Source organism: Panicum hallii, chromosome 4 (assembly GCF_002211085.1).
Source record: "Panicum hallii strain FIL2 chromosome 4, PHallii_v3.1, whole genome shotgun sequence".
In the NCBI taxonomy this organism is placed as follows: domain Eukaryota; kingdom Viridiplantae; phylum Streptophyta; class Magnoliopsida; order Poales; family Poaceae; genus Panicum; species Panicum hallii.
Genome location: NC_038045.1, coordinates 28,613,116 through 28,633,398, shown reverse-complemented (window position 1 = coordinate 28,633,398; position 20,283 = coordinate 28,613,116).

The window sequence follows — 20,283 nt, the reverse complement described above, 5'->3', positions numbered from 1 at the left end:
GAATGTGATATCTGCCAAAGAGTCAAAGCCAGTCATCTGAAAACTGCTGGTATCCTTCAACCTCTAACCATTCCCTCTTGGAAGTGGGAAGATATCAGTATGGATTTTATTGTGGGTCTGCCTAATACTTCTCTGAGACATGACTCTATTTGGGTAATCGTTGATCGATTAACCAAATCTGCACATTTTCTTCCTGTACACACTACATGTAACGCTAAGAGGTATGCCGTGATTTACTTGGATCAAATTGTTTGTCTTCACGGCATGCCCAAAACAATCATTTCCGATCGTGGAGCGCAATTCGTCGCTCGGTTCTGGGAACAGCTTCAAGATGCACTTGGGACTATGTTAATTCGAAGTTCCGCGTATCACCCTCAAACAGATGGACAGATTGAAAGAGTAAATCAGATCTTGGAAGATATGCTCAGAGCCTGTGTCCTCCAATATGATAAACATTGGGATAAATGCCTACCATTGGCGGAATTCTCATACAATAACAGCTATCAGACCAGTCTCAAGATGGCCCCATTTGAAGCATTGTACGGTCGCCGTTGTAGAACTCCTTTGAGTTGGTCACAAACCGGCGAGTGTAAAATCTTTGGACCCGACCTTGTCAATGAGGCAGAAGAGAAAGTAAGGATTATACAGGCGAATCTGAAGATAGCACAATCTCGACAGAAAAGCTACGCTGATATACGAAGAAGACCATTATGGTTTCAAGTCGGAGACTTCGTATATCTTTGAGTATCTCCTACCCGAGGCATTCAAAGGTTCGGCGTAAAAGGGAAACTTGCTCCTTGATACATCAGACCCTTTGAAATCCTTGAAATCTGTGGACCCGTAGCTTATCGTCTTCAACTTCCTCCTCAACTAGTGGCCATCCATAACATCTTTCATGTATCTCAACTTCGGAAGTGTGCCAAAGTTCCTACTGAAATTATCGATCCTCAGACTATTGAAATCGAAGCCGACCTAACTTATACAGAACATCCCATCAGAGTGTTAGATACCAAAGAAAGGAGTACTAGAAGGGAAACCATTAGGATGTACAAGATTCAGTGGAACCATCACACCGAAGAAGAAGCAACATGGGAAACTGAGTCTTATCTTCAGCATAATTTCCTAGATTTCTTCCAAGCCAACCTCCGAAATTGATCATTCAATTTCTTCTGATCCGGAATCTCAGGATGAGATTCTTTTTAGGGGGGAAGGCTGTGACACTCAGGTAAATAGTATGGTCACACCCTAGATCTTTAGTGTGTGGTTATGTACAAAATGTAGCAAAAGTGTGTTTAAGAATGTTAATGGTAAGCAAAGGTGATTGTTTGTATATTTTGTATTTAAATCAGGGTCCTTTTGTGCTAAATGGGTGAGCATGGAGGGTAGATTTTGAAAGTCTGAGGGTTGTTTTGTAAAACTTAAAAACTTATGTTTAAAACACAAAAATAGGTGAAACTACCTTTTGGATGTAAATGTGGTGTAATTTTAAAATAGGATTTATGCAAAGTTTAGAGATCTTGTTAAATTTCAATTTGATTGCAAAACCTTAACTCTTCTGCAGGTGAACCTTAAAGCAAACTTGTGCATTTTGAAAAACTACACACTTTTGCTTTTGGGTCCATCTCTATTTGGGCTTTGGTGTGAAAGTTGTCCATGCTTTATAGTAAGGCCCCTGAGTTTTCTGCTTTTTACAACTGGATCCTCTGTCTTCCTCCTCGAGTCCCCGAGCTCCCCTGTTTCTCTACCCCGTGCACGTGACCCTGCCGCCGGCCGCCCCCGAGCACCTGCAGCTCTGCACCCCTCTGCGCCCCGCTCCACGCGTCGTGCTGCTCTTCCTCCCACCGCCCGCGTTGCCCGCGCTGGCCGCCCCTCATCCCTCCACGTCGAGCCAATGTCCCGAGTGGCCGCCACGCCGCCCCGTCAGACCCGCCGGTGCCGCCCGCTGTTCTGCGCTGGCTGGGTGATCTCCCTCCCCCTTTCCTTCTCTCCCACGAACCTTGCCTTGCTACAAAACTAGACCGAGCCTCTTCTTCCCAGCTGTTTCACCCTCCCATCCCCTCCACGACACCGAGCCGCCGCCGCTGATTCCTCACCGGAATCCTCCTCAGCCGCACCATCCCGACCCAATTCCTTGAGCTCTAAGCTTCCTCACCTCCTCCCCTTGCTCCACAGCCTGATCCAATCCAGCCCCGGCTTTTCCCCTCACCGGAATCGCCTCACCCCGAGCCGCCCCTCACCGGCGCTGCCCGAGCTCGGCCTCGTCGTCGACAGCACGCTCCGCCACCTCTTCACTCGATCCAAGTATGGGAACCGCATCACCATCGCCCCAAGCCGCCGCTCCTCCCCGTCGTCAACTCCGGTCCCCTGCTAGCCGTCGTGTGCTTCCACCTCCACAACACCCCCTAGGCCTCGTAGGTCCTGCCCCACCGGCCCCTCCACACCGGCGACGTCGCCGCCGGCGAGAACGTGCCGGGGCCGAGCGGCCGGGCAATGTCGAGGCCGGGCAGGGACTTATCCGTGAGAAGGAAACTCTTTCCAGGGACCCGAGCGCATAAAACCTAGACCCCCGCTCTCTTGTGTACCTGTTATTTGATGTGTGTATGCAGCTGCCTTGTAAAATTCTTAGAAAATAACAGAAAAATCCAAAAATTGCAAAACTAGTTTTGTTGGAAACTAGATTCTAAACCCTATAACTTTTGCTTATAAAGTTTTATATGAAACTAAATACTTTTGCATCTATTTTAAATCTAAGGTTAAAGTATATTTAGTGCATAATTTCTACATTTTAACTTTGTTGCTTATAAATTTTAACATGTAACTTCTATAAGCTATGTCTAACCTTGTATTAAAATTTCAAACCTAGCTTTGTTCTGTAGCTTAACTTCTTTTGAATTTGGACAATTCAAATTTGAAATATTAGCTAAGCATTATCTGTAAACCTAATTAGTTAAGATCTTTGTATCACCCTCTAATGAGTTGATAACTAGTGTGTAATTAAATTTCCAAAACCTTATGCATCTATTTACTTAAGTTTTGAATTTAAATTGGAATTTAAATTCAAATTCAAATGTTCCCGTTTCTGTTTGTAATGATTTCAGTATTAAGTTGTGACTTAATTATGAAGAGTCATTTCAAGCTTAAACCCTTTTATGTCATGAACTCATGTGTGTTGACTTTAATGGTTTACAACTTTGTTGTGACATAAGACCTTAAATTTAAATATTATTTCATTTATTTTATTGCATATCATATAGAAACAACGACGCTTGATGACGGAGATTACGAGTTGGTCCTAGGACAGGACCAAGGGTTTTCTGAAGACCCAACACAAGCCGTCGAGGAACTAACTGAAGCCCCGAACCAAAGTTCGGAAGCTTCTAACACTCCTGCCCCTGACCCCACTCAAGAAGGCAAGCCCTGATGCATATCCCAGTATTACAATTTAGTACAATTTTATTACTATATTATATATCTTGCATTACGTCTAGGAGTTGAAATGACACCATAGTTGCATAAGATCTTAGGAATCCAATGTATTGTACCCGAGTCCTTATCGCTTAGATGCTCTGCTAAATAGGACCGGTAAAAGTCGAGTGATTTCTTGTCACTCGCGCGATATAGGCGTTGACTGTTTACAATTCTGCAACCACTATAAGGATGATGGACAAGGTCATGTGCTGTATCATGACCTGAAGGTTTACCCTGTCTATTTCGTTAAAAGTGGTTAAGGTCGCAGCATGTGGTAGTGGTGGCTAAGCGTTTGAAAGTACTAGCCACATGCCGCAAAATATGGTAAGCGGTAAGCCTAGTACCCGAATGGCCCGGCAAATGGACACATTTCCACCACTTGACTTTTATTTTATGTTTACATGCACCGACGTGTGGGACTATGTTCTGCCTGGCAAATAGGAATACGGGTTTTGTAGTCATGCTACAGATGTATGTCCTGTACAATTGGTGTGCGTACGGTCCTGCAGTCGCTTGTGGTGGCCCTGATCCATAACCCGGAATATGAGGGAAACGGTTGCTTCGGAACGATCTTTGGATCTTCCAAGCGTGTGTGTTAGGTTTACCTTGCAAGGTTAAATTTGATTCAGAATCGTCCGCTTCTCACGAAGATTGAGACTGCTTATTCCTTCTGCCACATAGAGTAAAAAGTGTAATTGTTGATGGAATAATCATGATGGATGATAATCTCTATCTTGCTTGTTTAGTATAGTGCTTACCTAGAATGGTTAATCAGGCTAGAATCTGAAAGCTAAAACTTGAAAGTAGGTTATACTCTTTGTTGCTTTTCAGCTGAAAATAAACCCAGAACTTTTATAATGCCTTCATGAGTCTAGTTACGGGTTAAAGTATACCCAAACCCGGGTAAGCCTTGCTGAGTATTAGAATGCTCAGCCTTGCTAGTATCTGTTTCAGGTTTATCTTTCGAGAATCCCACGGACAACCCTGCATGGCCAACGACTGTTCCTTTTGGCTGGTCCGTGGAATGGGACCCGTCCCCGGCTGGCAGTGACCCTCCTGAGTGACACCAGGCCTTGGGCTGAGCATGGTGTCTACTTTCAAGACGTGTGTAGTCACGTAATCTTTTCTTTCTGCTATGAGTTGGGACGAGCTGTTCTGCTTGTCAGTTTAAACTTGGTTTGTATAAGTTTATCTGAGTTTGAACTTGGTTTGTAATAATATTTGGATATCTGTAAATTAAAAGTTGATGAGCTGTTCCATGATTGCAAACTCGCCTTCGTGCGAGGTAAGCCTGCTTCGATCCTGTTGAACCGTGGTTGTATCGGGCGGAGACCCGACATACCAATCGATTGTTCCGTTTGAAGTACGTTAAGTTAATGACAGCTGCATAGTAATCATTAGCGCACTTGAGTCGGAATAATTCAGGCGGTTCTGCCACATAACTGAAGCCCCGAACCAAAGTTCGGAAGTGTCTGACATCCCTGCCCCCACCCCCACTCAAGAAGGCAAGCCCCGGTGCATAACCCAGTATTTCAAATTACTACATTATGCAATTCTATACTTATATATTATATCTTGCATTAAGTCTAGGAGTTGAGATGGAACACTAGATGCATAAATCCTAGGAACCAATGTATTGTACTTGAGTCCTTATCGAGTAGATGCTCTGCTAATAGGACCAGTAGAAGTCGGGTGATTTCCTGTCACTCACGCGATATAGGAGTTGAATGTTTACTATCTTGCAATCACAATAAGGATCATGGACGCGGTCATGTGCAGTAACATGACCTGGAAGTTTACCCCGTCTGTGTTGATCAAAGTTGATAAGGTTGCAGTGTGTGGTAGTGGTGGCTAAGCGTTTGAAAGTACTAGCCACATCCGCGAAATATGGTAAAGCGGTAAGCCTAGTACCTCAGTGGCCCGGCAAATGGACATGTCTCCACCACTCAACTTTTATTTTATGTTTAAACGCACTGACGTGTGGGAGTGCGTTCTGCAAGGTAGACAGGAGTACGATCATGTAGTCGCGCTACAGACGTATGTCCTGCACAATTGGTGTGCATACGGTCCTGCTGTCGCTTGTGGTGGCCCTGATCCATAACCCGGAATACGAGGGAAACGGTTGCTTCGGAACGATCTTTGGATGTTCCAAGCGTGTGAGTTAGGTTTACCCTTGCAAGGTTGAAACTCAATTCAGAATCGTCCGTCTCTCACGGAAATTGAGACTGCTTATTCCTTCTGCCACATAGAGTAAGAAGTGTAACCATAAATGAAATAATCATGGTGAATGATAATCTCTACCTTGCTTGTTTAGTGTAGGTGCTAACCTAGAATGGATAATTACTAGAACATGAAAGCTAAAATTTGAAAGTAGATCATACTCTTTGTTGCTTTTCAGCTGAAAATAAACCCAGGACCTTTACAATGCCTTCATGAGTCTAGTTACGGGCTAACATATACCCAATCTCGGGTAAGACTTGCTGAGTATTAGAATACTCAGTCTTGCTAGTATCATTTTCAGGTATAAGTTTCGAAAACACCACGGATAGTTCTACGTGGCCAACTTCTGTTCCACATGGCTGGTCCGTGGAGTGGGATCCGTCCCCGGCTGGTAGTTACCCTCCTGAGTGACACCAGGCCTTGGGCTGAGCATGGTGTCAACCTTCACGACGTGTGTAGTCGTGTGTTCTTTTCCTTCAGCTGTGAGCATGGACAAGCTGTTCAGCTTGTCGGTTTAAACACTGTTTGTATAAGTTTTACTTTGGGTTTGAAGCAGGTTTGTAATAATATTTGCATATCTGTAAATTAAAAGCTGATGAGCTGTACTGTGATTGTAAACTCACCTTCGTGTGCGGTAAACCTGCTTCGATCCTGTTGAACCGTGGTTGTATCGGGCGGAGACCCGACAGACCAATGGGTTGTTCCATTTGAACTGCGTTGAGTTGTTATCGGCTGTATAGCGATGACTAGCGCACTTGAACTGGAATAATTCAGGCGGTTCTGCCACACGGCGAACTCAGGATCAAGCTCGCGATGCATAGATCGCCTGCGCTCGTTGACCCTCCTCCGCCGGATTGTGCGGGCCCTGTTTCTGGCCCTCCGCGCCTCACGATCAACGTCGTTCTCATCGCCGGTGTTGGCTGTGGCCTCATCTTTGGAGACCGCAACAAAATCGATGATGGGAAAACCACCATCGTCCTTGCCTTCTTCCGCCATTAGCACCTGGCGGGAGACGAGCTCATAAGAGCTCGTGTCGACTAGTTCAGTCGACTCCTCCGTCACCGTGGCTAATGGCCTACCCTCGTGGAAAGGCAAAGGTTCGAGGTGGGCCACAAGTCGACCCTCGGCCTCGAGTAGATCGGAGAGCTCCATGCCCCTCCAATGTATGAGGCGCCCCTCCGGTATGGAGGTGATCATCAGATCACTGGCATCAAAACAACCTGAAGCCCCCCGACATGCGGTGGCTTTGAGCCTTCCAAACTGGAGCAAAGAGTCCAGGTCCTTCTCTAACGCAGAGAGGGATCCAGAGACATCGGCCTCCTGAAGATCAGTAACCGGATCGCGTGAATCGAGTCGGGATCGGCTATGCGAATCTTTAGATTGGAATGATTCCAACCCAAGGGAAGTTACCGCAGCGCCGGATGAAGTCGAGCCGGGAGCTGACTCCATCTTGATCTTTGCAGCGGATGCATGGATCGGCAAGTCGTCGAGATCATCGATGAACTTGTCGAGGTCGCCGTGAAGATCCGCCGTGGGAGTCTTTGGCTTCATGTCGACGAGGAATCGCTAAAAATTGCCCACACCATCCGTGATGCAGACCCACGAGCTAAAAACAAATATCATGCCCTGAGAGGGAACTGACCTGGAGAATCGGAAAGTTGCCATCGAGCTCGCCGGTGGATCTTCGACGTGCTCCCCTACCTGGCGTGCCAGCTATCGGTGTTTTACCGGCTGCCCACCGTGGGATATACCCAAGGTGGTAAGTTTTGGTGAGGAGACGCTGAGATCAGGAACTCGAAGGTGCAAGGAACACAAAACTTACACAGGTTCGGGCTGCAAGATGCGTAATACCCTACGTCCTGTATGGTGATTTGTATTGCCTTTGGTGTAGAATGATTTAGAGATCATTTTTTGAGAGGGGTCCCTGCCCTCCCTTATATATCCGGGAGGTCAGGGTTACAAAGATACTAACCAACACCAGCTAAGGAATCGTACTAGAACATTTCTCAGGTAGATTCCTTCTGTATCGATTAGCTCTATCTCCTACTTAAACAGGATAAATATAAGAGATAAACGAGATAAATAAGAGATAAGACGGACTTAATCTCTTAAACCTCTTCAAACTACGTTACGTACACAGTCCTATGGCCCCGGGTCTGACACCTTTCTAGCTACTTGTCACACCTGGTTTTAAGGACAAAACCGAATGCATAACTATATGTATGCTAGGATCAAGTTTTATACATATAGTAACTTCATCAGTGAATGTAACAGTATCACAAAAATAGAAATAAAAGTTTAAAACACTATCGGAGTTATATAGCTTATCCTGCAAATGAAGACTCCAAACTTCACAGGCAATCGACCGGGGGTTGCGTACGCCTAGAACTCAGCATCATCTTCAAAAGACATCACGGCAACATTCGCTTCTGAGCAGCAATTGTAACAAGCGTGAGTACATTTATGGTTGGTACTTAGCAAGTGTTGGGAATTATATGACATGAAGGCCACAAGCAAGGAAAGGCTGACTGGCTTACTGCGATAAGCAATTTTAGTTGGTCAAGTTTTATTAGCACCTAATTACTAAGGTATAAGTATATACCAAAACCCACATTAAAAGAAACAGAATAGATATAATAGAAATATAACCATAACCATAAACATGGTCCATGATTTATTTCATCTTCAAGTTCATTAATCATGTGAGGGTCCAAGCCGCTCGTAACCGTGAGCACGGCTGATATATCAGTTTTCACTCTGCAGAGATTGTACACTTTACCCACAATTCGTGTCTCCCAAGTTGCCCGAGGTAGCTAGCCTCTTAAACACTTCCGAGGTGAGTGGCAATGGATTCACTACGAGGCCTTCATAAAGATTTCCTAACTTGCAATGATCCGCTAAGGTTTCAGGCCACAGTGATCATAACCCTTCCTAGTGAGGTGGTACCTTAGACAAGGACCATAAACAAAGCCTCCAAGAGGACCGGGCTATAACCCATCAACGCACTCCCCTCTTGTCCTTTCAGTAAGATCATCACAAGATAGAGTTTCTAATTAATTAGACAAGACCAGAGCCATATAGTATTGTGGTTGCACTATTTTCCTGGGTGGTTCTCCATGTTCCGATAAAGCATATGATCTTGTGATTGACAATAAAGAGCATAAACATGGATAAAACAGGTGTAGCATCATCATTGTTGTCATCATGGTTATAAATTATTCCCAAAGTAGAACCAGTTATAGCAACTAAGAAGAGCTACCCAACATAAAGGCAAAACCCAGGTTAGCAAGGAATGATTATAAAGACTAGGCATATCCATAATTAGGATCCATCAAATTAGGACACATGCATGCATATAGAAAAATTATATTTATTGTGATTATTAGGATAAAAAAATAATTAAGGAAACACTTGCCTTTCTTCCAAAGAATAGCTGCTCAGAGTTTTCAATTCTAGTTCTTGAAACTCTTAATCTTCAAAACTCTTCGATCGCGCTCCTTCTAATGTTACACAAGCATCGGGGCCAAGCATATAAGCAAATAAACAAACAAGAACAACATAGAACAAATACACCAAACAAAAGGAAAGCTTTAAAAGAGTGTAAAAAGGATAGGGCTCATTGCTACGGTCACGAGAACGCAAGAAATGCAGAAAATGGAGCTATGGTTGAAAAGAAACAGCTATCAGAAGGTTCATGTTATAAAAGAGAACAAAGAAACTATAAGCTTTATTTATTTTAATTTATAAATGTAAATGATATTTGAAATAAATATCCAAAAATAATAATTAACTCATAGTATATTTGCATTTGTAAAAACGAAGTAGAACTTAGTCCAATTTTATTTATAATTGTCTATGTATAAATTACACTAATTAAATAATTAGTTAGAAAAGAATCTGGGGAGAGCATCTAAACATCAAACTTAATGATTCGCGTTGAACTAAACAAATTAAATTACAAACATATTTGAGTTGATATTAATCAAGTTACATTAATTATGAAAACCCGAGTATAGATCTAATTGGATTTTAGTTGGAAAAACTAGATGAGAGGACTTTAATCAAATTAGATTTATATTTAATTTTAAAACATGAACTGCGATACAACAACTCTACAACTAAAGCTTAGGGTTTTAGAAGACTAACGCAAAAAGAACGGATCAAAACAGATCTAAAACGCGGAAACTATGGCTAAAACAAGGCTGCAGGGACCTAGTCGCGATTAACTGTAGACATGAAGGGCTAGTAGAAAACTTTTGCATGGCACATGAAACAGTGCTCGCAATAAGGTCAAAGGATAGGGTTAGATCCGAAAAAGATCCAGGTGGGGCTGGGTTGAAAAGATGCAATAGATCTAGGGGGTTTTCTGTGAAGATTGCAAGACATATAAAAACACATGATAATTACAGATTTCTTCGGGGGCTAATCTGTAAGAAGCTTCGAAGCCTAGCCATGGTGGCCGGCGCCCACTATTAGCCATATTTCCGGTGGTTCTGGGCACTGGAGATCGTGCGGAGCAAGTCAAAAGAAAGAGGAGAGGGAGGGGAACCCGTTTTATAGCTTACTTGTAGCAGAGATGCGTCGTGGTGGCCGGATTTCGCTGGAGAAGATGCGGCGGTGGTCTGCTTTGTGGAAACAAACATGCAAGAGGTGCGGCAGCCAGGGGTGTGGTGCTCTCCTACGACTAGGCAAGCGGTAGTGGCGCTGGCTATTGCGTGGGAGGATGCGAGACGCGGCAAGGCTCGCGATGGTGATGCACGGGCTCGGGCGCGGGGTCACAGGCGCGCAAGGGCGAGGGGCAGTGCATGGGGGAGCGGTGGCGCCAACCTGGGTGATACAAAGAGGGGACGCGCACAGGGGTGCCGTGGAGGCCTAGGGCCGGTGATGCAGAAGGAGGACGCGCGGGGGTTACGGCTTCGTGTGCTAGAGGGAGCTCCGGAACGATAGTGGAGGCGAGCCCGAAAAAGCAAGAACCCTCCGGAACGATAGTGGAGGCGAGCCCGAAAAAGCAGGTCTTGGTACACTTCCTATACAAATAGCACCGCCAAAAGGGCCCTTTCTAGTATAGCATCACGTCGGTCATTGTCGCAAGACGGACTCCCGTGGGATCCGCCTAGTGGATTCTTCCTCCTAGCAAGGAAGATATGCCACAGTCTGTGCCTTCTTGTCTGATAAATGCTCAAGTCTTTTACCCGCTCTTGCCAGGGAATGTAGTGTCCTCCTTGGAGGGTAGATATTACGTTATCCCTAGGGGGAAGATTTCAGGATAGGTTCTTATGGCACTTCCTAAGCTAGGGAATCGGCAAGGTCGAAACTTAGTATTGGTCTTTCCTCTTTTGGGGAATCGAATCCCAAGCTCTATGGCATCCAAAGGAAAATAAATCCAATGATCGGCTTCTTGAATAGAAACAACCACTGTTGCATCATCAGGTTCATAGACCACTTTAAGTCATTAACTCATGGAGTATCCAGACTGCCAAATCGATCTGTAAGGCCTCAAATCATCGACTTATCGACATTTCTTGATGTCAACCACTAGTTCTCGATTAAATCTATTTTCACAATGGTTAAATATCCCAAAATAGGCCATGTTCTAGTGGGCTCTCTATTGCTAGTTTGGATAGGTTTTAAGGTGTTTGTACCTTGAGTTGGAAAATGATCGGATCGCCTAATAAATAGAGCTAGAAGCCTGGTTGGGGTTCTAGATCAATCCCTTTTTTTCTTATTTCACCTACCAATCCTATAATTTTAGAGGTGACCAAAGGCACCACTAAAATAGATGATCCAAGTATCCGACCAAAGGGAAGTATTCTAATTAATACCATCCATCCCTCCGGGATGTCACCCCGATTTCTCGAGGGAAATCCCTCGATAAATCGAGTACTCTACCCCAGGGATGGGGCCCCTGCCTAAGTGCCTTCCCGAGATCGGACTCGAGGGAAGGTAAGACATCCCTCCAGCATGCCACTCACCTGTAACATAGAATCTCTAGTAGAATACGAGAGTTCTATGTGGATTCTATACTAAAAACCATAGAATACCGAGGCTTTAGGCCATGAATAGTGAAATCCAGAGAATTATCCCCACGAGGGGCGAGCGCTCGGCTCCCTCTGCTCTGCTGCCAGGAAAGGTATAGGGAAGTGTTTAGTTTTTTCTACTCTGCCCTTCATGGCAGCAGAGCACCTCTTCCAAATGAAATAACTACCTAATAATCCCAAAGCAACTCCCCTAGAGAGGGGAGTTAGGAGGGTGACCCTAAGAAAGGCTTCTTAGATTATTAAAAACCTAAGCCCCCTTGAGGTTATTCCATTTAGTTAAAAGTAGTAGGTTGAGCCTTCCAAAGCTTTGCTTTTTATAGCTAGCTCAACCATTCAACAACTTTTGGAGGGGGTTCCGGGGAACCTTTTACATTCCCCCGAACTGAGCTATTTCATGATTTTTCTAAAATCATAAAATGACATCCAAAAAATTTCGGCGATTTTTTCGGTACACTTCCTATACAAATAGCATCCACGAAGGGGCCCTTTCCAATATAGCATCACGTCGGTCACTCTCGCAGGATGGACCCCCATGGGATCCGCCCAGTGGATTCTTCCTCCTAGCAAGGAAGATATGCTACAGTCTATGCCTTCTTGTCTGATAAATGCTCAAGTCTTTTACCTGCTCTTGCTAGGGAATGTGGGGTCCTCTTGTAGGGTAGATATTCCGTTATCCCCAGGGGAAGATTTCGGATAGGTTCTTATGGCACTTCCTAAGCTAGGCAATCGGCAAGGTCAAAACTTAGTATTGGTCTTTCCTCTTTATGGGAAACAAACCCCAAGCTCTACGGCATCGAGAGGAAGATAAATCCAATGATCAGCTTCTTTTACAAAAACAACCACTGTTGCATCATTGGGTTCACGGACCATTTTAAGTCATTAACTCATGGAGTATCCAGACTGTTGGTATTTTACCGCCATTCCCACCGAGGGATACCCCTAAGGTGGTGACTTTGTAGGTAGGGTGTCGTCGAGATCAGAAACTTGAAGGCGAAAGGAACATAAGGTTTAGATAGGTTTGGGCTGCCGAGAGCATGATACCCTTCGTGCAGTGTGGTTTGTATTGTCTTTGATGGTGATCGGGTGATCTCCTGGGTGATTTCCCTTTGGAGGGGGTCCTGTCCGCCCTTATATAGTCTGGGGGGATAGGTTTACATGGAAGTCCTAGTTGGATACATGCCCTAGAGTCCTACCCAAGTTGTTTTCTAGTAGTTCCCTACTATATCCGACTAGTTTTACTACTGTATGAGTAGTTCTACTATGCTAGGGGTAGTTACAATAGATATAGGGTGTGGGCCATGTCCTATCCCGTATCCTAGAAAAAGTACACCATGTGCACAGTCCCGTGTGCCCAGGTCTGACAAGCCCCTAAGCTCTTCATAGTCAAGTACTGCAGGCTTCCGAAAACTTCTGAAGGCATATTTGAGTCCTCCCGAACTCCATCTTGAAGGTGTCTTCTGAGTACTTCCTTGGCTGCATCGAGGCTGTGAGGTGATCATGCCCCGAGTAGTTGTCAAGCCTTCTTTTATATGGGGTGCGATTAAACTCGCACTCCATATGGAGTAGCCCCCGTGCCTTAGGTTGACTCGTAGAATCAGGCTAAGGGTCAATTTAATCTTGAGTCTTCTATCCTTATCTTCCAGCAGATCTAAAAAATAAGTCACTGATGACACATGTCCCGCAGCCCCCGAGCCTTGAATCCAAATCCCCAAGTTTTGGAATAAAGGATCCAAAGAATCGTGGCATGCAATATATGACAGTAGAGATTTGATGGTTAAGATGGGCATGTTGGCTCAGTAATTCGAAAACACTTTTTTTGGGAAGCCTTCCTTGAAAAAATGGTTAAGCAAATAACTTCACCAAAAAAACGCCCTAAATTACCACTCAAATCAAACCTTCATTGCTGATAGCCATGTCGTATCTAGCCCCCGAGCCTGAGAGCTAGATGAGTCGCATGGTATAATAGTAGTTGGTGGCACCAGCCCCCGAGCCTAGGCATCGGCCAAGTTGTTACGAAATCTTGAACTGTCGACGAAGCTGACTAGTCGGAGATGATTCCGATTAGTTTTGTAGGTGAGACAAGTAGTCGAAGTAGTCACCTGCGCGTCATCAAGCATTGTCATTTCCGACTAGTCCTGTAGGTGAAACAAGTAGTCGATGTAGTTGCCAGCGTGTCGCCGTGCATTCTTCATGAAGTCAAGTAGTCGCCGACGGCTGGCGATGAGCCCAACTTGTCGGAGTCGGATCTGGCGAGTAGTGGTTGTAGTTTGTGACACGTGGTCGAGCGTTCTCGCGAAGTAGAAGTAGTCGTGGGTGACTGTTGATGAAGCCAACTAGTCCGAGTTGAACCCGACTTGCCCAGCTGCATGGTCCAGATCAGGTCCCCTGCAAGGTAAACATAAAAGTATGTTGTAACTGATATACATGATATCATGTTGGGAGCAAATCCCAGCATTGTAAAATGCATGTAAAATTTTTCGCGTTGTACTCTTGCTAGGTCGCATAATATCACCGATTAGGTAGCCTATTACGCTAGGCACCTGATCCCTAATTGCTGTAAACCATTGCGCAGGGAGCTTGGCCGAGTGTACGTGTAGTTGCATAGGCGTACAGAAGAGTCAAGGTTTCACGAAAAGCGTACGCTACCCGGGTATTGTAGCAACCTTTGAGAGGAAACTAGAGCAGCCGGCGCTGCGTGAAAAAAGAGAACGCTCATGGAGCGCACTTATAGGGTGTAACCCGACCGCCCGTGTTGTAGGGCGGACCATGCAGACAATCAGGAACAGGCATGACATGGCATGTGAATAGAATGCGCATTGCGCAAAAAGTATCCGATCCTGTGAAGAACAAGTCAGAAAAGGTATAAGTGACTTAGCTTGATTCATGGACGATTGTTAACGAGCCACAGCGGCCGTTGATGGAGCCGCAACGGTTTGTTGATAAAGCTGACTAGTCGGAGATGATTCCGACTAGTAGTCGACGGTGTGAAGCCTACTCCCGACTAGTTTTCTTGCCGAAACAAGTAGTCAGAGTAGTCGAAACACGCCCACTCGTGGACGGTTGTCGACCAAACAGCAGCAGTCGTCGATGGAGCCGCGATGATTTGTTGATGAAGCCAACTAGCCGAAGTTATTCCCAACCAGTTGTTGACCGTGCAGAGCTAGTTGCCAAGTAGTTTAAGGCTCATCCACGACCAGATTCTAGTTAAGACGAGTAGTTGAAGTAATAGTTGGTGATGCAGATTTGTCGAAGCAGTCGTAGCCGTAGGTAGCAGCATGTTTGTGCTACGGTGCTAGCTGAAGTCGAGCCACGTCATCAGGGTCGGCGGCGACAGCACATCGCCATTGTGGCACGATCTAAATTCAACTTGATCACAAGTAAGAGCCCGGTTGGATCCAGACACGTCCTTACAGTTTCCGATTAGATCGGAAAATCAAATCCCGCCAAGATCTTCGGCGAGGTCGTCAATGTCGCGACAGGATGCTGTAGCAGATGCCTTCGGCTCCCTGGTTTCAGCGAGGTGGTAGTTGAAGCCACCATCTTGTCAACGATGCAGACGCAAAAGCCGAAGGTGAACGCTAGCGAGGTGGCCGACTCTTCGTTGGAATCCAAGTCGTAGTCAAGAATGGGGGGCCCCGACGGGCGGTGGCTCCCTCATCTCGAATCTTGAAGAGGCGATCCAAGTCTTCCTCCAAGTCAGAGAGGGACTTAGATCGCGAAGCCTCTTCATATCAGTTTGAGTCCGATCCGAGTAGTCCTGGTGCAGCATAAGTTGAAGTTGCATCGAAAATGGACATCCTTTCAATCTGCCTGGGTATATCGCGGAGTAGCAACTCGTCGAGATCGTTGATGAAGTAGTCGAAGTTGCTGCTTTGAGTTGGTGTAGAGGCCTCCGGCTTCCTGGAGTCGACTAGGCGGCTGTTGAAGCCACCTAAGCCGTTGGCGACGCAGATCCAGGAGCCAAAGACAAAAGTTGTGCCCTCATCAAGCACGGTGCTGGTGAAGCTAAGAGATGCCATCGAGTTCTCCGGTGGATGCTCGACGAACACCCCTATGTGGCGCGCTAGCTGTTGGTGTTTTACCGCCACGCCCACCGAGGGATACCCCCAAGGTGGTGAGTTTGTAGGTAGGGTGTCGCTGAGATCAGGAACTCGAAGGTGCAAGGAACACAAGGTTTAGACAGGTTCGGGCCACCGAGAGCGTGATACCCTACATCCTGTGTGGTTTATATTGCCTTTGATGGTGATCGGGTGATCTCCTGGGTGATTTTCCATTGGAGGGGGTCCTGTCCGCCCTTATATAGTCTGGGGGGACAGGTTTACATGGAAGTCTTAGTCGGATACATGCCCTAGAGTCCTACCCATGTGGTTTTCTAGTAGTTCCCTACTGTATCCGACTAGTTTTACTACTATATGAGTAGTTCTACTATGCTACGAGTAGTTACAACAGATGTAGGGCGTGGGTCATGTCCCATCCCATATCCTAGGAAAAGTACACCACGTGCACAGTCCTGTGTGCCTGGGTCTGACAGAAGCCACATCCTAAGAAAAACCCGCTCGAGACGGTGATGCGTGTTTCTCCGTTCATATCAGCCGAGCCAGTCTTATTTGAGGGTGCAGAACCTTTTGCCCTCAAAGAGGATGACTCATAACACCTTTGTGAAGATGTACGACCATCACCGCCCTCGATCAAGTTTGAGCCTCTTCCCATTGGCCCAACATTGGCCTTTCACGAGAACTCTCTTGAGATGGAAAACTCTTGGGCCACGGAACATTGTGAAGAACTAACTCTAGAACCCAAAGAAAAAGATTACCTAGACGAGCATGGGAGCTTTATTCTTGGAACACCTCAAGAACCATGCTTGCATAATGCCTTTCTAGAGCCAGTCACGCTTTGTGCCGCAAGCACGCATGAGGACTACAACCATCCTGAAATCCTCCATTACACAATGTTTAAACAGATGGTTGTAGATGCATTTGTTTATCACAAGCATTGCAAATTTCGTGGGTACACTGTGGCACTAACCTTACAGCTTGAGCAACGTTAATGGTGGTGAAGCTGGGAACCACATCACCATTGATGGATGCAAGATGAATTCCCCACGGTCAAGCTTGTGACCATAAACAAAGCACTGCCGGGAGATGGCCTAAACTTTTGTTTCCCTTTCCAAGAAAGTCTCCTTTTATTCAACAAAAGCAAGAACAAGTTTTTTAGGATAGTATGTACCTTCGGGTATTTTTGGTCGCCAACCATTTTAGGTTGAGATCAAAAAGAACGAGGGGCATGTGATGCCCAAGGACATAGGAGCTGCATCAACTGTACACTTGGTCTTCTTTGGTGACGGAACACACTCTGAAGGAGACACCGACACCGCACACTTGACTCTTGGTGTCCTAACACACAAAAGTCCAAGTATGGGGGAAATCAGTGAGCGTCTTGCTGCAAGTTCAAGTCGTACCAAGGAATATCCTAGTTTAAAGAAGGTGTCAGCTCTGGCTTGCTTATGAAAAAAGGGGGAAATAAAAAAAGAAGAAAGAGAGAGAGAGAGAGAGGAAAAGATAAAAGGAGAGATGAAAAAATTAAATGAGAAAAAAAGAGAAAATAAAAAAGGAGGAAGAAAAAAGAGGACAAGAAGAGAGTGAGAGTGAGCCAGCATGCTCCACCTGGATCAAAGGCTGCATTAAGCGTGCCTCCAAGCCATGGCATTGCACATTAATGGAATCATTGCGCCACCTGGCTCCACTCAACCTTGCTCTCGCTTATGCTTGCAAAGCCTTGGCATAATCCTCATCCGCTCCCAGCTTTGCATAGCTTCGCTCTAGCAACTCCTGCACACATACAAGCAAGAGGAGTGCTCCTCTTCCTTTCTAGGCTGTTGCTGCTCCACTCTGTTTGGCACTTGTTCATATGCATGAGGGGAGATGTGTTCTACGTATCCAATCCCACATCATTGTGCCAATGGATCATGCCTCAAGGAACATGGTTCCCACACGAAAGGCATGAGAACCACTCGCCTGAGGTGGCGTGGTTAAAGTGTCTTCCTCCGCCACAGACCACATCGAAATGGAGGAGCAATCAACTACCACATGTGACCATGCCACCACTGCAGCAGTTTCGAGACATCCATCCTATATGCTGGTGGAAAGTACAATCATGTACGTTTTAAGGTAACCAAATGTTCACCAATCCTTTCCTCATTTTTGTCACCATGGGAACATAGCTTAGTCATACAAGTTCATGCTTCTTTTGTTTATCTTGCAAGCTCTGGTTTGGATGTATCTACGTAGTACATCCATAGGCTCTTTAAATTAAGTGGGGTGCTTAGGTTAAATAGCCTTCTTTAATCAAAGTAGACATGGTGTCGACTTTGATTGATGAACCATCGGAGCTTATGCTTGATAGCTTTTGGACGCATACTCTTTGTTTGTGGACTAACCCCTGCAGGAAATGTTCAAAATTTATGGGTAAGTCCTTGATTTCATGGTGGAGATAAACCAAGGCCCGAGATACACTTCAAAAAAAAATGGGAGTTGCACGACATGCAAGGGAGACATAAGTCACATTTCAAAATGCACTTGTGCATACCGCCAAATGCCCCTTTGCTATGTTCATGCAAGTTTTTTTATCTCAGCCTTGTTTGAGTTATGTTGAAAAAATAAAAATATGGTGAACAATAAAAAATTGAAATAAAAGAATCTCTCAAAAAATAAATAATAGTGAAAAAGAATTGATGGCAAGAATTTTGGGATCCATGATAATTGAATTTTTCTGATTTTCCTTAAACATGAATGCGAACAACTAATCTCAGAGCAACAATGAAATCCCTTCAAAATTCTTTAAGCATCCTTCGAGTATCTGTTGTCCACTAACATTTTGCAGAAAATAGAATAAACAACTAAGGAGCAATGTACAATAACTCCAACACTAACACAACGCTCCTTGGTCCCACGGGAAGATAGATGCACAAGGAACCAAGCTGAACAAATGCAAAGCTTTGCTTCATGTATATAAAGCTTAACTCTTACATTTTTGTTCCATGCTTGGTGAGTTCTGTCAGGTAAATATCCCGCACACTTCGTGCATCCTCGCTTCATGTTTCCATCCTGCCAAGTTACCCATCAAGCCCTGTATGCCATAATAAAAAAATATATAATAAAGAAAATTAAAAAAATTAATAAATCTAAATGCTTCAACACTTCTTGCGCCTTAATTCAATAAAATTTAGACTCCCTGGTGATTCAAAACTGGTAGAGTCCTTGCTTGTTTCCACCTTTATTTTTCTTTTGAATAAAAATATGAATAAGAATAAGTGTGGGGGAATCGCTCACACTCACCATGTGCAAACTCATTCGAGATCTCCCACCAACATTTTACACAACATCAGATGGCCTAACACATGGAAGAATAGGACACATAGGATCCAAAGAGGGATGACTGAACTTTTGGTTCAGTCGAACCACCTCTGACTCCCCTCTTCCTTCTTCCTCCTTCAACGATGGTTTGTGCACTTGCCTCACGCTCCCTAAGTTCTTGATTTTAAATGAATCTTATGTTGATCACAAAAGCTAAACTCTTTGAACCTTGCCAAACTCCACAAGTTGAAAATACCTTTTGCACTCCATGCGCTTCCATGAATAAATTTGCATACTCTTTATTCCTCGCATGCTTCCTAGTTCTTGTGAACAATTATCTTCATAGGGAACGCAAGCGATCTAAGTAATTGACTAATTTTATATAATTGGATGAACAAAACCATGCTCTTCCTTGCAAAGTACTTGGGATTTCTTTTCATAAAATTAAAAATACAATAGCTTGCCTCCTCAAATTAATATAAATTCCTACCAGAGCCAAAGTTTGAGCATCATGCAAAACCTTATTATTTTGCAGCTTGTCTTTGCTTTGAGCTTTGTCAAATTCTATGATCCGTGTTAGAAACTTTTCATGCTCTCATGATCCAAATCACATACACTCCACAAATACATGCCGACTTCCACACTGGAAGTTGCGCAAAAACCCATCCACCCATCAATCAAATGGAAGTTGCGCAAAAACCCATCCATCTATCAATCAAATAAAACTCCAATTGAGGTGATTCTCTTCAATTATCTTAGCAAAAGGATGTGGCCTATGCAAAAAGAATAAAAATAAATAAATAATAGTAAAAAAATCATGCTCAAAGGCATGGTTTGGACATATGCAAGTCCAAGAAAAAAAGAGAGAAAAGAAAGATAGCCCACATCCCAAATGTCAAAAGAAAAAGAGAGAGTCATACACAAAAATGAGTTCATACACAAAGACCACACACTTGCACATTTTGATCAAGATTGTATGACTTGTTTCTCCTTGGATCTCGTCTTTGATTTAGCAACATGAGCAAAAAACAAGCATGCCTCTTTACTCCCACCCTGAGCTCCACATAAGAATGACAAAATGATAGGAGAAAAAAAAAAGGCAGCAAGTTTTCCTTGGTGAGGACCTCAAATAAAAAGAATGATTCGAGAGAATAATTTGAGGAGCAAGGCTATTCTTTTGTTTGAAAATAAAAAACCCAAGTTTC